This window comes from Leptopilina heterotoma, unplaced genomic scaffold, assembly GCF_015476425.1.
Source record: "Leptopilina heterotoma isolate Lh14 unplaced genomic scaffold, ASM1547642v1 Lhet_268, whole genome shotgun sequence".
NCBI classification, from domain to species: Eukaryota; Metazoa; Arthropoda; class Insecta; order Hymenoptera; family Figitidae; genus Leptopilina; species Leptopilina heterotoma.
In genome coordinates, this window is record NW_025110977.1 from 509,136 (window position 1) to 534,050 (window position 24,915).

The window sequence follows — 24,915 nt, forward strand, 5'->3', positions numbered from 1 at the left end:
TAAAATGTGCTGATGGAATGAATTTTATTGTATAAAAAAAAATATTTATTTTAGAAAATTAAGCTTTAATTTGTTCCCGGTGAAAAAAATTATATAAAACAAATCTTCTTCAGATCTGTTTCTAATAAAATATTTTATTTGAAAATTTTACTATTTTGTATATTTTAATTTTAAGTGATTAGTGAAATTTTTTTTTTTTTTTTTGGGTGAGAAAGAAATTTTGGCGCTATTGTAACAGTTATTCTAGTTAACGATTGTATACGAGTAGGCACTAAGTGAAAATAAAAAAAAACCTGAAAGGACGTAGCTAAAAAAAAACACAGTATTTTAAGATGAATATAATGTTAATAATATTATTTATTTTGTGGATCTCCGAACGAATCTCTCTCTTATATTGCTCCACTGTATTATATACGTAATTAGACTTTATTGAGAGAAAGAAGAAGCGAGGGGGGGAATAAGGGGGGGTCTACTTACAATAGAAGTTGACTCTACGCATTATTATAGTGGTAGCTGTGTTTTCTGTGTGAACGTTTTACGTGCAAAATTTCTTTTTTTGTAATATATTAGAGTATTAATTATTTACCAGTATGATCCTGATGTATGTATCCAATGCGACCAGGGCCGCACCTGCTTCCTATGCATTAAAAAAAAAAAGGAGAAAAAAAATAAAAGAGGATAAAGAGAAAATTCCTATAGGGGTGGTTGCCGTTCTGAACGCCAAATTGTAATTTTATGCTGATTATACAATTGCTAGATGAAAAGAAAAAATAAATGCGATCCGAATCTGAAATTTTTGGTTATTTCATTTTTTTGCCGTGCGCCCCTGGCCGCGGTATTTTACCTTTCCAAAGAAAACATTCCTTTCTTCCTTTTCCCTCATTTCAGTGTAGCGGAAAAATAAATTTTGCATTTAAAACAATTAAAATAACAATTTAAATAATTAAAGTATTTAATTTAAACAATTAAAACATTTAATTTAAACAATTAATTATTGATAACAAATAATCGTGGTATTCTTTCTTTCTTCATCTGAAGATATTCTTTTTCGTTTTCTTTTGTTTTTCGTTAAGTTTTTAAAGATTATATATTTAATATCATAATTATTATTTTCTATTTTATAATTAATTCAAAATTCTTATTATTAATTACTTAAAAAAAGTATTTATACAATTTAAAAAATTTATTGTTTGTAATTATTAATTATTCTTTCATTGAGAAAAAATAAATTATGGCAAATTTTTTTCCAAAAATTTAAACTTTGTAACAAAAATTGTAAAATTTTTTCATTCCTTTTGAATAAAAAACAAAATTTATGTTGAAAAGTGTTTGACAAATTGAAATTATGCAGATTTTTTCTCTATGCCTACTTTTACGTAAAATATGAGAAAATTAGTTACTATTTGGATCCATTTTTTAAATTTGTGACACTTAAAGCTACTTTTTTTTCTTTGAAAATTTGAGCTACTTTAAATCCAATAATAGTAGGAATAGGAAAATTATTCTAAAAAATTTTAATAAAATTCTTCTAAGAAACAACTGAAAAAATTTGTATAAAATGCTTTGAAACAATTGAATTATTTTCGCACAAATAATGAAAATTTTTGCTGAAATTAAAATATTTTTACTATCTACTATTTTAAAAAATTTCTCAAAAGAATTAAATTATTTGAAAAGAAATTTTTAATTTAATGCAAAAATTCAATTATTTTCATAAATAATAAAGTTCATCTCAAGAATTCAATTATTTTTTAATACAATTTTAATTAAATTATTCAAAATAATTGAATTATTATTTTCAATATTCATAAAATTATTCCTAAGAAATTCAATTACTTTTATAAATCATAATATTCATCGAAAGAATCCAATTATGTTTAATAAAATTTAAATTTTATTAAATTTAATTATATTATTCGAAACAATTGAATTAATCTTGTAAATTTTCATTAAATGGTTCCAAAATAATTCAATTATAGTAAAAAAAATCTCAATAAAATACTTCGCAGGAATTTAATTATTTTTACAAATAATAAAATTTTTCACAGAAATTCAATTATTTATAAAAAATTCATAAAATTCGTTGCAGGAATTCAATTATTTTCGTAAACAATAAAATTCTTTACAAGACTTAAATTATTTTTATTAATAAAATTTTAAATTAATTCCTCAATAATAATGTAATTATTTTCAAAAGTTTTATTAAAAATCTTCCAATCAAATTAATTATTTTCAAAAATTTTGATAAAATATTTCTTAGGTATTTCAATTTTAAGAAATAATCAATTATTAAATCAAATATTTTTTTTATTAAATAATTGAATTCTTGTAGAAATTTCTAATAAGAATTAATTTAAAAAGGAATTTCAGTTAAAATTTCAAATTATAATTGATTATAATAAATGCGTTATCGTAATGAATTTTTTAGAAATAGTTCATTTTTAAAAAGCTTTTACATAAAAATTATTTAAAATTATAAGTATTGTGAAAAAATGAATAAGAATTTCTAAATATTTATTGAACAAGAATTATTCTTTAGTATAAATAATTTAATTTAGAAATTTAAAAAAAAAATTTGTCTTTTAAAAAATTTGACGTTGTGAACTTCAATTCAATCTTTTTCGCATAGGTAAATAGTAAAATACTTTTACAAAATTGAATATTTATTTTATCTCCGTGTATTTTTTAACAACTTCAATAAAATTATATTCCAATTCATATTTTATTTTTATCAAAAAAAGATTTGAATTACATTATTTTAAATTCTATGATTTTTTAAAATTAAAACTTTTTTTTTATTAAAAAAGTAAATAAGGAGTTGACCGCGCTCCAATTTTTAGCTTTGGGACCATTCAAGTATTACGTAAGCATTTAAGGGGGAGGGGGGGGTCTAGCTATTGCTTATTTTCATTAGAAAAAATGGCGCTAATGCATATAAAAAATCTTACATGGGGGAGGGGGGGGGGGTCTAAAAACCTGAAAAATATGCTTACGTAATACTTGAATGGCCCCTTTGTTTGCAATTAAAGGAATTTGAAACTTTACAATTTATCAAAATTTCAACAAGTTAGAATTGTACCAAATTGATAAATTTATTATTATTATTATTTTATTATTAATTTATATTAATTTATTATTAATTTATCATTAATTTATTATTAATTAAATAGAAGTAAATTTAACAAAAGCAACTTTATGATGGATATTTCAGAGGTATTTTAATAAATTATTTAAATTCAAAAAAAATTTAAAAACTTCGGCCTTTGATCTTATTTAAAAGTAAATTTACTTTCAATTAACTTTAATTTTGTGTACGAGTTCAAATTTTTGAAAAAATTCTCTTTTTTCATGTAACACTTAGAAAATTTACAATTTACAATTTTAAATTTTAAATTTTGCTCAAAAGTTTTTAGATTCATGTGGAACTTTAGTTCGGAAGGAACTTTTCTCTTGAGGAATATGATCGTATCGAGGAAGTTCTTGATCCTCTCCTACAATGCTGGGTATGTACCATCAGGGAATCTTCAACTGCTTCTCGTAATGTTTGCTCTCAAAATCAGAAAGACCAACGAAACTTATATATAGATATAGTACAGCAATTCAGAGGGGAACTGCGATGATTAGTAAAAAAAAAAAAAAATACTTTTCCACTACATCTTATTTCGAACCTTTCAAATAATTTATAAGAATTTTTGTCACTTTTTAAAAATTTCAATTCTATTTATAGTAAAATAAGTTTTCGAATTTATCAGCGCGTTGTCACTCTCTAAATTTGAATTAGTAAAAATGTTTACTAATTTGAATTAGTGACTGACTTTTTGCTTCTGAATTAGTAAATTTTAATTAGTAAATTTTAATTAGTAAATTTTAATTAGTAAATTTTTTAATTAGTAGAAATTACTATTTATTAGTAAAATTTACTAATTTAAAAGAAAAAAGTCAGCCACTAATTTGAAGCAGTACAAATTTTTACTAATTTAAATTTAGAGAGCAATTCTAACAGTTTTCCGGAGTAAATTTCATTCCTACTCATAAAGTGTGATTCGATAAAAAAAAACAAAAGCAAAAAAACTAGACATAAGATTGTCTAGTTCGAAAAGGCGACAATTTCAAAAAATCCCATTGCAATTTCCAGGGAAAGAAAGATCATATCCCGCAGTATCGTTATCCACCGAGTCGTTAAATCAATTTCCAAAAGAAATAGCGTATCTCTCAAAACCTTGCACTAGTGTTGAAACGTGCGACAGAAGCTTTACGACGCTTAAAATCGCGAAATGAATTTTTCGGACCGCGATTTTAATGGTTTTTATACCTTGAACTCATGTTTCCTTCAATGATAAATCATAAAATAGTCCCGGCAATGTTATTAATATGTTATTGCGAGAAAAGACGCTCTCTCCGCTCTCTCATGAAAGTCGACAAGGATCATATAAGGAAAAATATATGTCGCCATAGAGGAACGATATAAGGGAGTTTTATTTGGACGACCTTTTAGTTTGCACACGTTTCCCTATGGTTGTCGTGACCTGCTATGTATAGAGAGTATATATATTGAGAGGGTGAGAGAGAGTGAGAGAGAAAGGCGCGAGTGGAATTTAGCAGACGCCATTTGTATTAATGAAGCAACGACAATGGTTGCACGCCAGATGAATTATGTACTTTAGGATGAAAACCAAACGATACATGGATCTGCGCACGAGGCAAACATTGATCTCAACATTAATGTTTTTCCAAAAATATCACACATTTTATATCATATGGTGCCATTTTATTTCCGTATGTGTTAAATATTTACTTTTTTTCTCCCCTGGTGAGAATGCTCCCTCAGAGACTTTTATTGCAATTCGAACCTTGGAAAAGTGAATTATCGATATTTCTTCTCCTCGATTCTCCAAATAGTCGAATTTTCAACTCTTAAAAGTCCCAAAATATCACTAATTGGTATTCTTTGGATCTTAGGGACGGGAATTTCGAATTTGATCTCATATTTGAAAAATTCAAAATGGCGGACCCAATATGGCGACCAAAAATTTATATATTATATAAACACAAGTATGTTTTTGTTAAATTAGGAAAAACATTAGCAAACTATAAAGATAAAATTAAGAGAATTTAGCAAACATGATAAATTAAGAATTTTTTTAAATTCAAAATGAAAATATACGTTACTCCGGGGTGCTTTCATCATTTTTTCATTATTTTGTCTGACATATTCGATCCGCAATTTTCTATTTTCAAAAACCGACATCGAATTTATCAAATATTTGAACTATAATTTTAATTAAATTATTCGAAATAATTTAATTATTATTTTAAATTTTCATAAAATGAATCTAAAATATATGTCAATTATTTCCGAAAATATTATTAAAATTCTTCGCAAGAATTTAATTACTAGCATAAATAATAAAGTTCATTTAAAGAATTCAATTATTTTTTAATACAATTTTAATTAAATTATTCGAAATGATTAAATTATTATTTTCAATTTTCATAAAATTATTCCAAACAAGTTCAATTATTTCAAAAAAATCTTATATTAATAAAATCCTTCGCAAGAAAATTCTCTACTTGGAGGTGCTTGGATTATTGTTTCAAAATTTTATTAGCCATATTGGATTCACCATTTTGTCATTTCAAAAGCTGACATCGAATTTGTCAATTATTTGAAATATAATTTTAATTAAATTAATCGAAATAAGTGAATTGTTCTTTTAAATTTTCATACAATGGCAATGATTCCAAAATAATTCAATTATTTCCAAAAATTTTAATAAAATTCTTCGAAAGAATTCAATTATTTTTAATACAATTTTAATTAAATTATTCAAAGTAATTGATTATTTACAATTTTTCATAAAATTATTCAAAAAATTACCAATTATTTACAAAAATTTTAATGAAATTCTTCGCAAGAATTCAATAAATTATATACAATCTTAAATAATGAAATTCATCGCAAGAATTCAATTAAGTTTAATACAATTTTAATTAAATTATTAAGAGAAATTAAATTATTCTTTTAGATTTTTGTAAAATTATTCCAAAAAATTCAATTATTTCCAAAAATTTTAATCAAATTCTTCGCAGGAATTCAATTATTTTCATAAATCATAAAATTCATCAAAAGCATTTAATTATTTTTTAATACAATATTAATTAAATTATTTGAATTAATTGAATTATTATTTTCAATTTTCATAAAACTATTCCTAAAAAATTTAATTACTTTCATAAATATTAAAATTCATGACAAGAATTCAATTATTTTTAATACAATTTTATTTAAACTATTCAAAAAAGTCTTAATAAAATACTTCGCAGGCATTCAATTATTTTCACAAAGAATAAAATTTCACATAACTTCAATTATTTAAAAAAAATTCATAAAATTCGTTTGAAGAATTCAATTACTTTCCTATAAATAACAAAATTCTTCACAAGATATAAATTATTTAAAAATACAATTTTAATTAAATTATTCAAAATAATTGAATTATTCTTTTAAATTTTCAAGAAATGATTCCAAAAAATTCAACTATTTAAAAAAATCTTAATAAAATACTTCGCAGGAATTCAATTATTTTTACAAATAATACATTTTTTTACAGAAATTCAATTATTTAAAAAAAATTCATAAAATTCGTTGCAGGAATTCAATTATTTTCATAAATAATAAAATTCTTCACAAGATTTAAATTATTTTTATTAATATAATTTTAAATTAATTCCTCAAAAATAATGTAATTATTTTCAAAAAGTTTTATTAATTTTATTTTATTAATTTTATTTCTTATGAAATCAATTATTTTCCAAAATTTTGATAAAATACTTCTTAGGTATTCAATTTTATGAAATAATCAATTTATTATTCAATAAATTGTTTCTTTTTGTACATAAATAATTGAATTCTAGTATAGAACTTTCTAATAAGAATTAATTTAAAATTTAACATGTAACAGAAGAAGTCAGTACTTCAAATTTTCTAAAATTTAAAATTGAAAATTCGTTACTCGGTTGATCATTTTTTCAAAATTTTGTTAGCCATTTTAGATCCGCCATTTTATATTTTCAAAAACCAACATTAGATTTGTCATCAGCGACCCAAACACTCCCTGGAGTTACGAATTTCAAGCAAATTCGAACAATTTAAAAAAAATCATCCGCCATACTGAATCCGTTATTTTGAATTTATAAAATTTTGTAAAACTGGCAATGGATTCTTATTAATTTAAATATATATTATTCGATTTGAATGCCGTTTGTTGCGAGAAACAAATATTATAATTATATGAGTCAATAACATTTTTTTCCAAGTGTATTTTTTTATTTCCATTTCTATTTTTATTTCAATCTTCGTATTTAGATATTTCTAGAACGAAAACTAGAAATCGTGCGGGGAAATTAAAATATTCCGGGGTTATTCTATGTGATGAATTCTAAATAAGGCGCGTTGGCTGTGGGGAAATTCGTTATATTGGTTCATGTGGTTTGAATGAAATACGACTCGCGAACAATTATTCGGAAGCTGCTGACTGTTTTGGAAGCCACGTATATAATAACCAAGAAGAGAGAAGGTGAAGCGGCTTGGTATCTAAAACCACCCCTTTCGTTTCCCATGTTGTTACATAATACACGCTGCGGCGCGGTTACGAGTATGAGGGATGAGGTGCTGCGTTGCCTAATAACCCTCACCCCCTTCCAGGACAATCCCCACCCCCCACCCACTCTCCTCCCATCCTCAACTCGCGAGAAGTGCGGAATATTGCGAGCAAGTCTGCCTTGAGCAACAAACCGGGAAAACGAGGACTAAAGTATATATATATATATATACAACAACAAACCATGCGCGCAAACCCGAAGTAATTATATTCAAAGGCGGAGCACTCGAAAACGTTCTGTTTTAAAATTAGTAAAAAAAATTAAAAAAATACTTATTTTTTACCCAAAAAAACATCCTTGCAATTTTAAACTTCGCGCGGTGACGGTGGCGCCATTCCTACCTTACCGACCGGGCAGTAAATGACCAGTTTCCTTATCAATCAAAGAAATGTTTTCTTTTCTCTTTTCTACTTAAGGGCATTTGAACCATTATGACGTCACAACGTGTGCAAAGCATGAGTTTTAAAATTGTGACGTCATAATGGTTCAAATGCCCTTAAAGAAGAAAATAAAACAGAAAGAATTGTAATTAATAATGCGATAATAAGAACAATAGAGTGAGAAGTCTCTCGAACAAAAGCGGAAAATTCGTTACTGTAAATGGAAATAAATTAGAAATGGTGAATGCCATTCTTCTTTGTGTTTTCTCCCTTCTTTAGTTATTATGGAGAGAAAAAGGAATTGAATGAGCTCTGTAGGTAAAATAACTCGATGTTGGGTTATTCGTGCGTGCAGAGAAAGTCTTGTACATATATTTAAAGGGATATACCTATATATATAGAGAGAGAGAGAGATACAGGAGGGACTTACTGGGATTCAATTACCGCAACGTCTGTGAGGCACGCTATTCCCATACCCCTTGATATAGCCACCCTCTTCTCCTCCTCCCCCCACCCCCAATCCCTCTACAATTTCTAAGTCTTCGCCATTCCATCTCTTCAAGAACGAACAGGTGCTCTTGTGTCTGCTGTAAATTGCACCCCTGTAATCCAAAGTAAAACGGTCGTTTTATCTGCGCGCCAAGACGAGATGGATGCTCGCTACGTCTTTTGGATAATAGGTACCTTCGCGCATAACCTAAAATTCAATCTCTCAGTTCTATTTCTTATTTAAGATTCTCAGAGTCACTGAATTTAACTTCAATCACGGATTTCAAAAATCCAAAATGGCGGACCCAATATGGCGAACAAAAATTTTAAAAACTTGATGTATTTATACTCTATGAATGTTTACTCTTTACTACCAAGTTTTTGGGTTCCACTGAATCCAAATTCAGTGTCAGATTTCAAAAATTCAAAATCGCAGATAAAATACGTCGATTAAAAATTATTTTTTAATTTCAATGTCAGATTTAAAAAATCCAAAATGGCGGATCCAATATGGCGATCAAAAATTTGATAAACTATACGTATTTATACTCTATGAATGTTAACTCTTTACTCAGAAGTTTTTGGGTTCCACTGAATCAAAATTCAATGTCAGATTTCTAAAATCGAAAAAAACGGATCAAAAATTTTTTTTTTATTATAATTTTACGTTTTTTGGGAACAATGAGTCATAAATTGTCAGATTTAAGAAAATCAAAATGTCAGATTCAATGTGACGATGAAAATTTTTTCAATTTAGGAACTGTACACACCTCAACGAGTTTCAATCAATTGTGGATATATTTTTAACATTTTTCGTTGTCATATATTGGATTCGAGAATTTGAAAATTTGAAAAATATTAAATTCCGATTCAGATCTCAAAAACCCGTTTACGTTAAAAACAAAATACGTTAATCTAAAAAATTTTTGGTACGCATTTTGGATCCGACATTTTTAGTTTTTAAAATCTAACACGTCCACTAAAATAATTATGAATTATTTTAGTATTTTATTTTTTTTTTATTTTTAGTATTTTTTAATTAATTTATTAATTGTAATAAAAAAATTTCATCAATTTCACTCAAAATATTTTCACTTTCGCGAAAAAAAAACTTTCACTTTTACTGTCAATAAAAACTTTCCAATTTTACCCAAAATACTTTCACTTTCTGTGAAAAAATTTCAAAATTATAATTTCACGCAAAATTGTTTGATTATGGAAGTGAAAGATTTTTTGGCAAATTTGAAAGTGATAATTTTTTGAGTGAAAATATTTTGCAAATATTTTCTTTATTTTCTAAAACAAACATAATTTTGAGAATAATATAATTGAAATCCTGCAAACAATTGAATTATTTATGAAAAAATTGAATTTTGGACAAGAATTTGTTTCAAATTTTTGAAAATAATTGAAATCATCCAAAGAATTTTATTATTAATGAAAATAATTGAAATCTTCCAAAGAATTTTATTTTTTATGATGATAACATTGAATTCTAACGAAGAATTTTTTTTTTAATTTTTGAAAATAATTGACATCCTTGGAAGAATTTTATTATTTAAGAGAAAAATTGAAATCTTCAAAAAAAAATTTGACTTTTTATGAAGATAATGGAATTTTTAGGAAGAATTAAAATTCTTTTTAAATTTTTCAATACAATTGAAATTCTTTGAAAAATTTTATTATTTATGAAAATAATTCAAATCTTGCAAAAAAGATTTTTAAAAACAATATATTTGTTTCAATAAAAATTTTAATTCTTTGTAGGAATTTAGTTAAAATTATAAATAAATAATTGAATTTTTGCAAAGATTTTACTATTTTAAAAAACAATTGAATTGTTTCATAGGTTAAATTAAAAACTTTGATGAGAATAATTAAATTTTTGCAATAAATATTATTATTTATAAAAATAACTGAATTCTTCCTAAGAATGTTATTATTTATGGAAATAGGTAGTTGAATTCTTCCGAAGAATTGTATTCAAATTTTTGAAAATATAAACAATAATTATTTATTTACTTAATAAGTGAATGTTTAAAATTTCAATTATGAAATTATTCAAAAATTTATGTTTGAAAATAAAAAATTTTGTAATTTGCATAATAATAATAATAATAATAATAAATTGAATGCGACGTTCTGCGCGCGTAACGTTTGCTAGTTATATAATATAATTTGTAAAAATTGAACGAAAAACAAAAGTATACGCAAAAGACTAACTTCAGATATATAGTCAGAAAGAATGAATACCACGATTATAGTTAATTATGAAATTAACACCGCTTGTGAGAGATAAAATTAATTTCTCAAGTAGGTATAGTATCAACCATTTTAAATATTAGATGAAACAATACTATGCTTCTAGTTGTAAATTATGAATTGATATATTATATATATATTTCAATACAAAAATTATTTCTTCAAAAAAATTGAATTCAACAGCATTGACGCTATTGAACCAAAAGTTCTTTTTTCTTCGTGTAGTTCAACAATTTAATGAGTTTCTACTTTTTTCAAACAGGATTCATCAAAAATGAAATTTTTGATAGGATTAAAAGGATATATTTCGGGAAGAGGGGATGTTTTTGAATGAATGAATGATGGAAGAATAATTTAGTTCTGCTTTGTCTTTATTGGGGAGAATTGATGATGGTGTAAAAGTGACAGGCATTGATAGGGAGGGCGATTAAAATAAATTTAAAGCACATTTGGGAGGAATTTAATGATTCTCTGTGTATGATAAAATGGTCGTGAGTGTATAGGGGGAGAATTCGTGTTCTTATACTCTCTGGGCAGGTACGTATACGTAATTTCGAAAAGGGCAAAAGTTCAACTGTTAGGCATTGGCAGCTGGACCACGTTCTTTGTCGTGGCAGGGGTTGTCCGACCGAGAAATAATACAAGCCCACGAACGCGGAGAGAACGAGAGAGCTACCCCTTACTATCCGCACACCCGTCGCCCGCAGATAAATCTTTCCGCCCTCTAATTGGCCTTCCCTCCATTTCCTCATTCCCATCCCCCGAAAATTTCTTCTTCCATTCCTCTCTCTCTCTCTCTCTCTCTTTCTCTTTCTCTTCGTTTCCTCAGTTTCTTCTCTGTACTCGTCTTCTCTTGTTTTAAACCCCCATCTCTCTCACACACACAAAACCGTTCTCTCTATTTCTCAGTTTCATTCCTCCCTCACCCACACACACACACACACTACTTTCTGTGCTCTCCTATACCCTTCTCTCTTTCAAGCTGACTACTCATTCGAAACGTACCGGGCACTGCTCCAGGAAACATTCCCCCCTCTCACTCTCCTTCACCCTTTCTCTTTTCTCATCCTCCTCGAAGAGCGATTCATCCTAGCATCCCTTCGCGAGCTCGCGAATTATTAGAATTATTAGAGATTATATTGGCCGCAAAGTGTCCGTTAGCCGGCGAGAACTCAATTATGAATTAAGTTTCACGCCTCGGAATGAAATATGTATACGACTTGGTCGTTATAACGCCGAAGGTTTATGAGAAATTGGAGGAAAAAAAAGAATGAGAATAGCTTTCAAGAAAGATGTGTGCGAGTGTACGTCTCAAATTGAGAATGGAATTTTAAAAATAAGAATTGCTTTAATTAAGATATTTGTACGATTATAGCTTTTTCGGAGAAAAAAGACAAGAAGTTTCGAAAAAGAGTTTTACTATTTTTCTGAAAAAAGGCAAGTTTTTCCGTTCTCGAAATAAAATGAGAAAAAAATATCCCACTGGAAATTTTTAAATTTCCACTGGAATATGTTTTTTTAATTTTGGCCTTAAAATTTCTGCGAGGTGGCCACTAATTTTTCGATGAAAATATTTTAATATTTCGTATATCAATAATTTTATAGTATTTTCGTAGCAAAATATGACCCCAAAGTTGGTTTTTGCAAAATTTTAATTTTCTTAAGAGTTATTGTTTAAACAATTTTTATGCATCACCTTATTGAAAAATTTTTCCCTACCGTTCTATTTGATGAATTTTAATAAAAATATGGTATGCGTAATATACAAAACTCATACTTTCGAACAAAAAAATATTTGTTAAATTTCGTTCCTAATTTGTTGAAAATAGCAAAAATTATTATTAACAAATAGAAATAAAATAAACTTCTTCGCCTAATTTCGTATTATTTCTGGTCAATTATATTTCCTTGTCTTATACGAAAATTAAAAAGAAAAGTCAGTAATAATTGCATTAGGTCAAAAGTTATTAATAATTTTGTGACCGCACTCGCTGCGCTCCAGAGTGAAATAAAATTGCAAACTTTGGTTCAAATTAACTTTTAGACCACAATTTTTAACCAAATTAAAAACAAAATTTCTTTCAAACTCAGAACTAAATTCTAAAAAGATCTGTGAAAGTCGATTTTTTAAATTTTGTTTTATAAATTTTTTATGTTAATGTAAAGTGTAAAAAATGATTTTTTTAACTTTTCAATATATTTTAATCAAATTAGAAACAAAATTTAACAAATATTTTTTGTTCGAAAGTATGATTATTGTATATTACTCATACCAAATTTTATTAAAATCCAAAATAATTCTTAAAAAAATGTTAAAAACAATGTTAAAAACAATGTTAAACAACATCCTGAAGAAAATAACATTTTATTTTAACTTTTATGTCGTAGCAGCCATATTACGTTAGCAGAAGATCAAAATTTTGGAAAAAAGACGTTTAAATTTAATTTCTGCGTATGTAGTAATTTTTGCGTGCAGTATGAAAATATTTTTTATTTATTAGAAAAAAACGGAAGATTTGTTAGAAAAATTGGGATTGAGAAATATAAATGGTCCAAATTTATATATTTTTCTGCTTTTTCAAAAAAAAAACAGGATTTTGAAAAAAAATTGTAATTTTAATGTAGGAAGTCTTGAAATTTTTTTGTATAAATTTCTAAATAGAATTTATAATAATTTTGTTAAAAATTATGATTAAAAAACTGAAGTTCCACAAATTTTTTTTTTCAAAAGAAACTAAAAATTTTGTATCCGCAAGAAATATTGTTGACAAATCAACATTATAAAAATTTCTTACTTTTATTTAATAAAAATCATTTAAACTTTTCAGTTTTATAATTTGCATAATAAACATTAAAAAATTGTTATTCACAATTCGAAAAACTGTATACAGTTTTGATATAATTCCAATTCATATTTTATTTTTATAAAAAAAATTTGAATTTATAAATTTTTAAATTCTACCATTTTTCAAATTCTTAATTTTTTATAAGATGGTAAATAAAAAGTTAATCGCGCGCAAATTGATGCTGGTAAAAAATATACAAAAATTATGATAAAATTATCATTTGAAAATTTGAAAATTGTTAGAAAAATAAGCAAATGAATTTTCAAGTAAAAAAAATTGAATAATGGAAGATTTATGTGTTTAATTTAAAACTAAAATTAATTTTTATCAATTACAAGCTATCGAACTTGTTTAAAATTTTTGAAATTTATAAATTCATGAAAACAATTATTTCAATAATATTATTGTTACAAAGATGTGCCACGGGAAGATAATCAATCGAACATCTAAAAAAATAATTTAAAAATCTTATTTTTAATTTTTTATTATAGGGGCAGAAAAACAAGACGTTTTTTTTTTAATTTACACATTTATTCATATTTAATCATATTTAATTATATTTAAGCCTTTTTATGCGCATATTTAAGCACATTTAAGTCTTTGTTTGCATATTTAAGCATTTTTATGCATATTAAAGCATACTTAAGCATATTTAAGTATTTTAAAAATAAAAATAACCGAATAGAAAAAACATGACAATCAGCCAACCACACAGAACCATTACAATTAAACCCAGTGCTTTTTCGCGCATCATTATTAACTCGGTTTTCCTTTTCCCAAGGGGGTCCCCTGCAATTATTGCGCCTTTTTGTTTCGCTAACTCTCCTTCTTCATCCGGAGGGTGAATTCGAATCCATTTCTTTTTTTTTTCGTCCCATCGCGCCTATCACGATTTCTCCTCTCATATTTATAACACGGAAGGACGTTATAGCTACTTTTCTTAACTGCAATTCGATTCATGTTTATTCCTTGGGGTCCATTTTATGTCTTGTAAATAGTAACCAACACAATGCGTTCTTTAATTTCCCTTATTCTCCAATATTTACTCTCTCCGCAAATTCATTAAATTTATTAACTATACTAATGGCAATTTATTATTCATTAATTTGTTATTATTTTATTATTCGATATTTATTTACATAATTTATTCTTTATTTTACATAATTTATTTTCACAAATACTGTTAATACTTTTTTTACAGTGTTTAAAAAATATGATAATTTTAATTAATTTTTGTTAAAAATGGAGTTATTTTTGAAATGCTCAGACACGAGGAAAACTTTGCTTCCTCTACAGATGAATTATTCAGTTTCTGTGTATAAATGAGAAAAACTGACCTTGCCAAAAATTTTTCGATCATTGTCTTTTCTGTTTTTGGTTTGAAAAATGTAAAAAAAAGGAGCATCACGACAAGCGCACACGTCGCTAAACGTAAAGATACCGCCAGTCTCGTTCAGATTTACGACTCCCTTCATTGGTTCCACCCAGATCGTAAAATAACCTAAACTAAACTAAATCTCCAGAAGCCTGTGGATCTCATCCGTCGCGCTCTGATTTAGTGACAATGAAGTCCCACTTTTTTTTCTCTCTTTTTCTCCGATTTTTTCTTTTTTTTTTTTTGGCAGGAGAATGGTAGAAAGATAGTAGTATACCTTTGCGCGTGACATTTCCGCAAACACTGCGGCTACCTAAAAATTGTCCCGTTAGGTTACCAAACAATTGTTTGCCCTCAGCGAAGAACAACAACGGTTCATTTTTGTGGGTCTCAAGGTTTTTTTTTCTTGAGAGTTTATATAAGAATGGCTAGAGAAAGAGAGAGAGAGAGAGAGGTGACACACGCGATATGCAAGTGTATAAAAGCATCACTTGTCTCGCACGATGACTCGAGGTCAGGAGCATTGTCAGGGACATCACGTTTGCTCCATTTCTTACCCAAAGCATTGTTACAGGTAGGCATTTCGTTGTCGTCAGGTAGCTTTCAAACAAGAAATGCCGTAATACGTAATTCTTGTCGAAAAGTTTTGCGCTGTGAGAAAAAAAAGAGATAACGACGTATTTTTAGACAAAAGTAACTTTTTTCCATTTTCCTTCTTTTCCTGATTATTGTTGTTGTTGAGAGAAAAAAAATACGGGGAGAGCGAGAATTATGTCTTCTAAAATTAGGTGACGAGAAAAGTCACTTTTTTCCAACTTTTCTAAACTTCCATAAAATAGAAATAAGCCATAATTTAATAGAAATTAAATTAATGAATTATTTATTATTAATAATAAATTATTTTTTCGATTTTTGGAAAATGTTTTAACTATTTTATAAGTAAAGTACTACTATTTGAATCAGTGACTAACTTTTTCCTATCAAATTAGTTATTTTTAGCTAATTCAAATTTAGAGAGATTGAATTGACTTAAAATGAAATATTTCACGTTTTGAATTTCACGCCAACGAATTATAAGTATAATAGAAATAATTAAATAGTAATTAAAATTAAAAGTAAAATAGAATAAAGTGAGAGTCATTTCATTAAATTTTGACTAAAATCAATGGGGACTAATTTAAAAAATTTGTAATAATTTGCGCAGGAATAATTTTAAAGGTATTAGAATCACGAAATAAAAAAAACCATTTGTTAGATTTTTTATTATTTATTATTGTAAAATAAACCTTTAAAGTACATGATGTCCGGGAACACTGAAAAAAAATCTTGTTTAAAGCGGATTCCTCTTATTTTGAAGTTAATTTTTTTGAAGAATTCAATGGTCATAAACTAAAATCGGTCAAAGATATTTTAACCTTTTTGAATTTTTATTTTTCTTAAAAATTAGTAGATTTTTGAATGCATGCGTATTTTGTAGAAAATGTGTTTTTGAATCAACAAGAAAATTGCCAAATGAAAAAAATTGGTATTTATAATTTCCGAAGCATTTTTTTTAAATCTTTCTTTTTAGGCTGAAAATGCTAAAAAAATACCATTATTATTCAATTTTTAAAATAAATAATCGTTTCCCTATTTTTCAAACTAATTTTAGATAAATTATTTTTATATTTAAAAAATAAAAAATATTAAAAAATTATCTGAAATTAGTTGGAAAAATAAACAAATGAATTTTCAAAATAAAATAATTGAATAATACTGGTATTCTATAATATTTTCAGCCTAAAAACAGTTTTTTTAAAAAAATTCGGTAAAAATTATAAAAATTAATTTTTTTGTTAGGCAATTTTTTTCTGGAGTCAAAAAAATATATTTTCTACAAAATTACTCATAAATTGCAAGATCTACTAATTTTTGAAGAAAAATAAGAATTCAAAAATGTTCTAAATATTTTTTGACCGATTCTATTTTATGTCCATGGAATTCCTTAAAAAAAATTACATTAAAAATAATTTTGCGCGGAATATTTAAAATATTTTCACAAATATCGGTGTATCCTCCCCTTAAGTATAATTTTTAATAAATTCCAATAATTTTTTTTATATTTTCATAGTAAATTATGTGTTTTCTTTAATACTTCCTATGGAATAAAAAAGTTACATTTACAATAAATAATAAATTTTTTTTTAAAATTTCATTTTATTTCGTGATTCTAATAGGTTCAGAATTTCCCAAACGGATCAACTAAAACTAAAAAATTGTATTTTTAAATAAAAATATTTTTTTAACTCTTAATACGGTTTAGAAAATTTTTTTGAAATATTAAGCAAAAAAAAAATTTTTTTGTAAAAGTTATTAACAAGTTAATTTTTTAGTAGTGCTAAATTAAATAATTTTTTTCTCGAGTTCCAGTTGACGGATTTAAAAATAAAAAAAGTGTTTTTTTTCGTCTTGAATTGCACTATTTGAAAACAGTTTTTGTTTTTAAATTTTTATAATTTTTTATTTTATTTGTTTATAAATGTTAATAAACAAATATGTTCTTCAAGTCGTAACAAAAGAAATTAAAATTGTATTATATTTCTTAAACGTCTCCGAGTATAAAACCGTTAAGAAAAAAAATGAGCCTCAATTAAAAACGACTTTAGGCGAAATAAAATTGAATGACTCAACTAATAATAATTAGTCACTTTGAACTATTTTATTAGTAAACTGACTGATTCGTACTATTACTATTAGTATTGGTAAAAAGACTGACATTTTTCTACGAAATTAGTCATTTTCAACTAATTCAAATTCAGAAAAGAATTGACTTTAAATAAATTTTTTCTCATTAGAAAATTAAATAGAAATTAAATAGTAGGTAATTGTAGAATATAAAATATGAAGATAATGATCACTTCGAGTCGAAGACTCGGAGTGATCGTTATCTTTATATTTTATAATAATTATAGAGAAGATCGAGTGATAAAATCATTATTCTATAAAAGTAAAATAGAATCAAATGAATATTAAATATTTTTCCGACATTTTTTGTAATATTTTATTTTTTATAATAAAAAAAATGGAACAAAATTAATTGTGCTAAATTTATTCACCGTTTATCAATTTAGAATAATGACGAATGACAATTTTCTTTCTAGCAATAAATATTATTTTTACTCTCCATTATCTTGTATGGTGTTTGAAAAAAAAAATTTGTTTTTCTTCTCCCTCAGTCAATTAATGACTTTATGCGTCTCGACAAAAATGTATAATGTAACGATTCGATAAAAATCGTAATTCCAAAAGGCGAGAAACGTTAATTTTTTTATTCCACAACTTTTTTTTTCTTTTTTTTTTTTTGGTTTATGGTATACTATAAATGTGTGTATAAATGTTGTTGATGCTGGTGTTTATAAAGGTATATCTGAATTCACATTAGAAAAGGGTGGAAAAACTGCTTTAATGTCGAGTACACGGGATCAGCGTTCCCCTATATATAGGAAATCCAACAGGTATCGAGAGCGATAAAACGTGCTTCACACGCACGATTACCTGCTCGTTTTCGAGCGCGTCGCCGCTTCAACTTTTTCTAGACAAGCGATAAATATACCAGTCGTTCCACAAGACACTTGCCTGCCGTTCTTTTTTTATTTATCTTTTTAAAAGATCCACACACATATACACACAATCACTCAGAGACGAGTACCTGTGAAATGTAATTCACGCGATATTTTATTTGTCCTCAAAGTTTCAGAGAAAACACTGTTTTTTTGGAATTGTGTATTAATAAATAAAATAAATAAAATAATTTGATGAAAAAGATATTAAAATTGAGGCAAGTATCAAAAAGTAAGAAAAAGGGTGATGTGGAATGGAATGGGAGAAGTAAAAATGAGTTTGGAGAGTGAGGAGATGGTATTCGGAGGAAAATAAGGGGTTGCTCGGCGCCGCCTTCGCATGCTTGGCTTGCAAACTGACTTCCGTTCGCCGCGCGACTATTCAAACGCCGTTGGCGTTTTTAGCAGCGTAGAGAAGGCAAAAAAAAAAGAGGAAAAAAAACGAGAACAAAATATATAGACTTGGAGCTAGTTGAGTGTCGCTCTGTCGCTAGCAAAAGGAAACCTTTGGCTAGCCCGAATGTTACATTGAGCGTTGAGGGCTTTGAATGTTGCTTCACAGAGAGAGTGAGATAGTGAGAGAGAGAGACAGAGGAAGAGAGATGGGAGTAGGGCGTCTATAATATATCTCCGGCCTTATCTGCCGCTCGCTGTTTACTGCCCGATAGACTTTGCAGATAGTAGGACCCTGCATCACTGCCCCGCGAGACCAAGTCACTTACTTTTATATATTGCTCTTACTTACGTCAGTGTTGGGATTCGGTAGACAAGTTGCGGAAAATGGTGTGTAGCATGCCACCATTTTCCCTATACACGTTAGTCTTTTAAAGATCATTAGGAACCTTTCCTTTAAAAATTCCCCCTTAAAAACGACAAATTCTCCTTCAAAAGCAACAAATTCCCCTCCAAAAACAATTTTTTCCCCTATATTCTAATTTTAGCGATTATTCTGCATACTTTCCCAACTGTTCTTTCTTTAAAAAAAAGAATTGCGAAAGGATTTTAAAAGCTTATTCAACGAAATAATTTTTAAACCCTGTTTTCTTTTGTTAACAACTATTTAGACTGTGGAGACTAAAAATTACATTTAAGTAGCAGTGTTGCCAGAGGGTTAAGAATTTAAATTTCCAAAATTAGATTTTTAATTTCGAATTAAAAAATACTTTGAAAGAAACTACATGAAGAATTCTTCATGTAGGAGGAATTCCATATTCTTAAATTCGTGTATTCGACATTTGTCACCGAGTTCCAATATAGGAACAAGATTGAGAAAGCTGCGAGGAGACTGTAGGGTGGGTCTCGAAAGAAGCGACGACCAACGAAGAGAAATTTCGGGCCGAGGAACGGAAGAAGAAAGAGGGTTGTTTTGTACGATATCGGAATCACGGAAGGAGACTTGAGACGCTCCGAGCGTGTGCAGCGTGATGTATCGTCAGGGCTGGAAGGTTTGAGAGTGTGCTCTATAGCGTACTTAAAGGAATCAAAGGAGTGAGGTTTTCACAACGGGGACGAAAAGGAGAACTGAGAAAGCAATAGAAATGACGAATTTACAAAAAGAATTTCCTCTCCCTCTCTCTATCTATCATTCTTTCTCTACACAGAGAAAAAAGGATAATTAAAAATTTACACTGAGTGTAAAACTTAAAAAAAATTGACAATCCTCAGGTTAAGTTTTAAACAGAAGACTGTCAACTTTTTCAAGTTTTAATCTCCTCAGGGTAATTTTAATTATCCGTTTTCCTCCATATATCCCTATGAAAAAAGAGAGGGCGAGAAAAAGGAATTTCGAAAAAAAAATTAAGAAAATTATACTTACATATTTTTCACCTCCATGCCGCATGTGAAGTTGATTACGATTTGGTTTTCCAAAACCCATTTTCATGGGAGTGACACGTTCGGTAGAAAATTACTTCTTGGACTGCTAAAAATTGGACTCCAACTTTCCTCGAAAAAGATTAATCGAAGTTGTTTGAATCCGCAAAGAGTGAATGCTAGCATTTCATTGGTTTAGAGATTTTCGTCAATCCAACCAAATGATAGATATTCACACTTTTGGAGACTGAAGCAATTTTCAATCTTCAGGTCTAAAGTTGGAGTTCGATTTTCAACTTTTTGTTTTGACTTGCTTCTGTACAAGGAAAAATTCTCATATTTCGGACCAAGTAAATCTATTTCAATGAAACTCAAGAATTTTAATCTGTAGATTAAAATTAACTCAGGAATTTTAATCTATAGATAAAAATTCCTAATTTTCTCTGCATAAAAATAAATGCTTCCACCAAATATTATATACGTCAAAATATTCAGAACTTTTTGAGATGTCAAAATTTTGAAAAAATCTCTCTTTTTCATCTTAACCAAAATACTTAATTCTTTTTTTAAAAAATTTAACATAACAAAATGTGTGTAATAGAAACATCTTTATACAATATTTAAATATGTTTGTTGAATAAATTGTTTTAAATTTACACGTCAAGTAGCAAAAACTTCTGATTTTTTCGCTCAAAACTGAACAAAAATATTTAAATACTGTATAAAGATGTTTCTATTACTCAAGTTTTTTTCGGAATCTTAAAAAAACCACAGCAAAGACTTATTTAATGTTTGCCTCATTCAATTTTGTATCTTTTTTCGTTTTCTTTTTTTATGTTGAATTTTTTAGAAAAAGAATTAAGTGTTTTAGGTTAAAAAAGAAAGGAGAAATAAGGATTTCTAAAATTTTCGAAAACTTCTGACTTTTCAAAAATAGTTATTTTTGAAAATTCAGAATTTTTGGAAAATTTTGACGTAATATTTGGTAGAAGCATTTCTTTTTATATTTTAGATTAAAATTCCTGAGTTGTATTGCAGTTGATTGACTTATTCCGAAATATCAGAATTTTCCCTTGGAGTCGCACTTCTAACCGCACAGTTTTTTCTAAGTATATCAAATTGAGACAAAAAACGAATCAAAATATTGCTTCGCAACACTTTTGATTCGTTTTTTTTTGTCTCAATTTGATATACTTTACTTTACTTTCAACTCGTGATTTCATTACTGAAAATTTACAGCTTGTCAAAGAGGTTATATTGAATTGATTCTGGCGCCATCTGTACTTCTCGACGCAAATCTCGCGGGAAGTTTTTTCTATTAAATCCGGCGGGAAAATCAAATATCGAATTAAAATTTTATTTTATTTTCAATCTAAAATCTTGTCTGATGCAACTTTTCCGAATCTTTTATATTTTGTCACTTTTGTTAATATTAAATTAATTGAATAATAATAATAATAATAATAATAAATATTAATATTTTTAATTGTTAATATTAAATTAATATAAAATTAATTGGATAGTAATAATAAATATTGATATTAAATATAATATAATATTAAATATTAAATTACCAAAAGTGACAAAACAGAAAAGTTTCGGGGAAAAAAAATATATGTACGAAAAAAGAAAAATTTGTTTTTCGAAAACGGTGATATAGCAATTTTCCTCGAATGACTCGGGACGACGTGAGTAAACAGAGAAAATGAGATGGTGAACGACATTATACGTGGGCGGATAATAGTGGTAGTGGGGGAAATCTGTGTATCAAAAAGATACACAGCGAGGGGGCAAGCGCTGGTCCTCGTACCGGAATTTCCTTCCTTCCGTTTCCTGATTGACGAGCCAAGTTTTTCCCCGTCCCTCAGAAATTTGGGTCGAGAATTTTCTTCTTCTTCTTCTTCTACTTGTTCTTTTTCCTCTCTTTCTCCCTTATATTCTCTTTTTTCTTCTTCCTTCTCGCTTTTTCTTCTCTCTCTCATTCTCTCTTCCTTTTTTCTTTTTTTTCATTTCCCTCTCCCGCGCACTATTTTTCAACTTCATTCTAACGCTTTTTCGAAGCAAAACTCCAAGCTCGGTTTCGAAAAGAATTACCGTTCCTTTGCTCGATGTATCGCGTACTTTGGTGTGTGCGCGGGAAGCTCATGAAAATTTCATGAACATAAAAATCAACCTCGTTTTCTAGATCAAGAAAGGAATTATCGGAAACGAAAAACCACCAGCACAAAAATTACGAGGGAATTTTCGAAAGGAATTAAATAATACGAATTACGTTGGGGAAATTCAACTTTGAAATATTATTTTTAGTTTTTATAAAATTAGAATCGGGATCGTTTATTGTTAATCTAACTTTCACTCAATACTCGGAACTCGTTGATGATGATTTTCGGGTTCATTCTATTCTAATCTTGATCTGCGAAAAAAGAAACCAGATTATAATTTAATTCTTTTGCGCGCACGTTCATTCGTGGAATATAAATTCTAAATCTAGAAGAAAAAATTCTAAAACACATGAATGATTTACGATAGTTAATTAAAATTCTATGAAAGACTTTTTTTTGACAATTGAAGAATTGTCCGCAGAATTCGTTGTTTTTTAATTTTTATTATCTCTTGAATTTTCATGTTGAGAATTTATAATGTAAGCTGATTATCAAAAATGTATTTTTTAAAAATAGACATAGAAATATATTTTTTTAATCGAATCAAAATTTGAACATTTAATATTTAATAATTAATAAATAGAGAAAATAAAAAGATAAGAATTTAAAAAAAAAATGGAACCGTAGGGCTAAAAATTATTTCAGTAAGTAAAAGGAGGAAAATTAAAAATTTTCAGCGAAGAGATCGTGAGCCATTTTTCGAGATGTAAATGCATTCGAGAGATAGGGGAAGAAGAATTGTTACATCCCCTTTTTTCTGTTCCCCTCGTGAAGTGTGTAGAACAGCTGCTGTCATTCTACGTCCCTTAGAATTTTCGTCATCGCAAGGGGGATAAAAGGGAATATGGCTTTCACATACAGGAAATAAGCGCATCTTTCGACTTTTCGAACTTCCATTCTGCAATTCTGCAACGTTCGTTTCAGTTATACGCGAGCATGCAAACAAAAATCTTACCTAGTGCATTTTGTGACTAATCCACATCGCATTTTCAAAAAAAAAAAAAATTCCATCCGGATACTTTCTTCTCTACACCATATTTGTAATGCTGCAAATTTCCATTGTACACTTTTTGTTAAGGTAGAAACTTTGTGAATTTGTCTTGTTTCCTTTGTTTTTTGTGTCTTGTGACAGTCATATTTTTCGATACAGTAGAAAAAAGTAGCAAGAATTTTGTGCACTTCTCAAAAAAAAAAAAAAGTACAAAAAATTTGCAAAAAAAAAGAATGAATTTGCAATATTTTGTAGGAAAAAAAAAGAATTTATATAGAAAATAGGAGAAAAGTGCATAAATTTTAATGGTAGATGATAATAAGCTGCCCTCGATTTGCAGAATGGCGACCAGGAATTCCGGACATCGATCGTTATTGACGCAACCCCTCCGCTGCACTCGGACCTGCTATTCTGTTATGAGTAATGTAACATATTATTATATAGTTCATAAATAGCGAATATGAATTATTACCTATTTTACCGGTTTATACAGATTATTGTAAAGTTCATAAAAAAAATGTTCTGTACACCATTTTCTTTTTCCGTACGAGTCCATTATTTCACTTCTCAATGTGCGGGGAAATTATTTTTCTCCCTTTTCTAAAAAATATATTCTACTAAGAACTATTTTAAATGCATAAAAATGTAAAATATATAAAAAAACAAAAAAAAACTTAAATTTTGTAAATTTTTATAAACTTTTAATTTAAATGAAAGAAATAATAATAATGAATAGAAATAAATATTAATAATACAAAAAATGTATGTGACGAGCTCATAAGAAAATTACCTAAGAAGCAAAAAATTTTAGGTTATGTTTATAATTTTTTTGCTAAAGTACAGAAAGAGAATCATTTCTAATGCCAATTTATCGATGTTCGAGTCTTTCACCTCTGAAATATTCAATAAAAACTAGTTTTAAATTTAAATAATAAAAAAGGAAGTTTTCATCAAGGTAAATCTAACACAAACATAACCTTAAAGTTATTTGCTTGTTAGGTACCTCTCTTTGAGAGCTCGCTTGGGAGCGCGTCACATATAAATAAGAAAATAAATATATATAAATATAAATAAATATATGTAAATATAAATAAATATAAGTAAACAAATAAAAATAATAAATAATAATTCTAAAATAAAAAGAAATAAACTCTAGAATTATTCTATAGAATAATTTTAATTTCTGCTTTTGTAGATATTTCTAACAATATTACTTAACTACCTAATTTTTTTTAAAAGTTCAAAAATAGTTTAAAAGGTGGTCCAACCCTGACTATGTTCACCTGTACACGGAGAGACCGAGATTACTAATTTTTGTATAAAATCACACTAGAATT

General features: G+C 27.4%; 1 protein-coding gene across 1 annotated transcript in view; it reads left to right on the forward strand.

The window, feature by feature from the left end:
• The window catches only part of LOC122503693 (homeotic protein ultrabithorax-like), a 282,431-nt gene extending 258,231 nt beyond the window's left edge, over positions 1-24,200 (forward strand). The window contains exon 4 of the mRNA XM_043614340.1: positions 23,919-24,200. The gene's annotated coding sequence lies outside the window, so the exon portion shown is untranslated. The remainder of the gene's footprint in view (positions 1-23,918) is intronic.
• Positions 24,201-24,915: the final 715 nt, after the last annotated feature.